Source organism: Polypterus senegalus, chromosome 3 (genome assembly GCF_016835505.1).
Source record: "Polypterus senegalus isolate Bchr_013 chromosome 3, ASM1683550v1, whole genome shotgun sequence".
In the NCBI taxonomy this organism is placed as follows: Eukaryota; Metazoa; Chordata; class Cladistia; order Polypteriformes; family Polypteridae; genus Polypterus; species Polypterus senegalus.
The window spans coordinates 265,395,496-265,398,254 of record NC_053156.1 but is presented as its reverse complement, the minus strand read 5'-3'; positions in this window follow the sequence as shown (position 1 = coordinate 265,398,254).

Genomic DNA, 2,759 nt, shown 5'->3' with positions numbered 1-2,759 from the left:
GTTAAAAAAGCAATTAAAATAAGGTTAAAATCAACAGGCTGAAAGTTTTTAAAAATCTGGTGCTTTCTCCTTTTAATTGGTGGCTCCCCTGCTTCTCCCATACAGGCCTTGCAACAGGGGAGTCACACTATCCACAGGTGCAGCCAAGCTTCCTCTCGTCCAGTTGCCTTACATCCCCTGGCTATGTACAGTGCCCTCGCCGGACCAAGACTCGGGTCCCCATTGTCCAGGACACTCACACTTGGTCTCTCCCTCCCAAGCCTCCTCGACTCCCACTGCCTTCCCGGCCTTAGGCAGTAATTCATCCACACTTCCGGTCACACCAGCTCCTCTGAACTGCTCAGCTGGAGTGACCGCTTCTTACTGCCCCCGATTGTCGGCCAAACACTGTTTTCTGGGGCACTCCTTCCAGCTGCCTACATTGTCCAGTGAACCTGCTCTCTCTTGCTCGCTCATACCAGCTCTTAGCGCCTCCTGCCTTCTTCTCTCTTTAACTTCCATCCATGTCTTTCCTTTTTTATTTCCGCCCTTCCGCACTCGTACTTCTCCTTTTTATTCTGGGACATGGCACAGGTGTGGCGATTATCAGCTGTCAGCATCAATTACGGCCACAGGTGATTCCATACCTGTGCACTTATGTGTGAGACCACCCACATCGCATGCGGAAAGTGCAGTGATTATTTATTTAAAAATGTGCCAATCAGCCACAGACCTCACTTCACCACAGACACAAAGCAAGGAATATAAAGAAGAACTGCAGGATTTTATTTCTATTGCAGACCAAGCCTGTGTGTGTTCATCCATCTGTGTCAATGTCCAGGTTTTTATCACTTATATACTTGCCGTCCATTAGTAAAATTGAAAGTTAGGTAGAGCCGTGCTACCTTCTGCTTTAGGACATTGTTGGGTCACCCTTTGGATAGGTGATGTTTTGAATTCCAAATAAATGTTATGATTGAATCTAATTTCTTAAAAAATGATTTGTTGATTGTATATGGGGATGCTTTGAAACAGAAAAACAAGCTTAGGAAGGATATTCATCTTGACAGTGTTAATTCTTCCTGCTAAATTAAGATGGAGATAGACCATCTATGCACGTCTTATTTAAGTTTTTCCATGCAAATATCAAAATTTTGTTGAAAGAGAGCTTTGTGTTTACTTGTGATGTTTACCCCTAGGTATTTAAACTGATCTGCAATGATGAAAGGGAAGGCGTCCAATCTAATGTTGTGTGCTAGAGAGTTCACTGGAAAGAGCATACTTTTATTCAAATTAATTTTGAGGCCAGAAATCTTTTGAAATTCTGCTAATGCTGTTAGGACTACAGTATGTTGTGGATCTGATATATATAGTACCATATCATCAACATATATTGATATTTTCTGTTCTAGTCCTCTGATAATCCCCTTAATATCAGAAGCATTTCAAAAGTAAACAGCCAAAGGCTCAATGGTGCTTGCAAAAAGCAGTGATGACAGGGGACATCCTTGTCTAGCACCATGTTCTATTTTTAAGTAGTCTGTAATAAAGTTGTTAATACAAACTGAAGTTTCTGGACTGGTATACAGTAGTTTGATCCATTCATATATGTTCGGGCCAAACCCAAATGTGTACAGTGTAGTGAATAGGTAGTCTGAATCAATCATGTTGAATGTTTTTTCTGCATCCAGAGATAATAAGATCTCCAGGGTGTTAGACTTTGTGGGTGAATATATTACATTAAACGGGTGAATATATTACATTAAACAGGCATCAAAGACTGGAAGCTAAGTGTCTGTTTTTAATAAATCCAGTTTGGTCTTGTGACATTACCAAAGGAAGCACTTTCTCAATCCTTCTAGCTAGAACTTTGGAGAGTATCTTAACATCATTACTCAAAAGTGAGATCGGTTTGTATGATGCACATTGTAATAAGTCCTTATTTTTCTTACAAAAGACGTTAATCAATGCTTGGTGATAAGTTTGAGGTAGAATTTTATTGTCTCTGGCTTCTATAAATGTTGCTAATAAAAGGGGAGCTAACAATTGAAACTTTTTGATAAAATTAGGCAGGGTAGCCATGAGTTTACAGTGTCTAGTAATTCTGAGAGTGTTGGAGGTTTATCCGATTCCTCTGCGCTGAGAGTTGTGGTGTGCATCGATAAAAAAACACATTAGATTGTGTCTTTTCTTTAAACTGAGTAGAATATAAGGACTTATAGTAGTCTCTAAATGTGGATATTATATTTTTGTGGTCAATGATTCTGTCTCCATCTGTGTTGGTAATTACTGGCATTGCATTGCAAACGTCCTGCTTGTGGATTTGTTGAGCTAAGATCTTATTAGCCTTCTCCCTGTGTTCATAGTAATGATGGTGTGATTTAAAAATGAGTTGTTCCATTTCTTTTGTTGTTGATATATTGAGTTCTGATTGCAAAGCCTGTCTTCTCCTATAAAGTGCCTCATTTGGGAACCTTGTGTGTTCTTGATCTGTTCTGGTAATTTCACTGATTAATTCTGATGCCTTCTTGGTTTCTGATTTATGTTTGAGTAAGAAATATGAAATAATCTTTCCTCTTTAAAATGCCCTCACAGTTTCTCAGAGTATTCCTGCAAAGACCTCTGAGGGTGTATTTGTCTCTAACAAAATTAAATTTGCTTGGATATTAATTCTGTATAGTTCTCATCAATTAATAAACGGGAGTTAAGACACCAAATGCGAGATGAGTATATGGGGCATAATGATTTGAACTCCATGATCAAGGAGCCGTGGTTGGAGA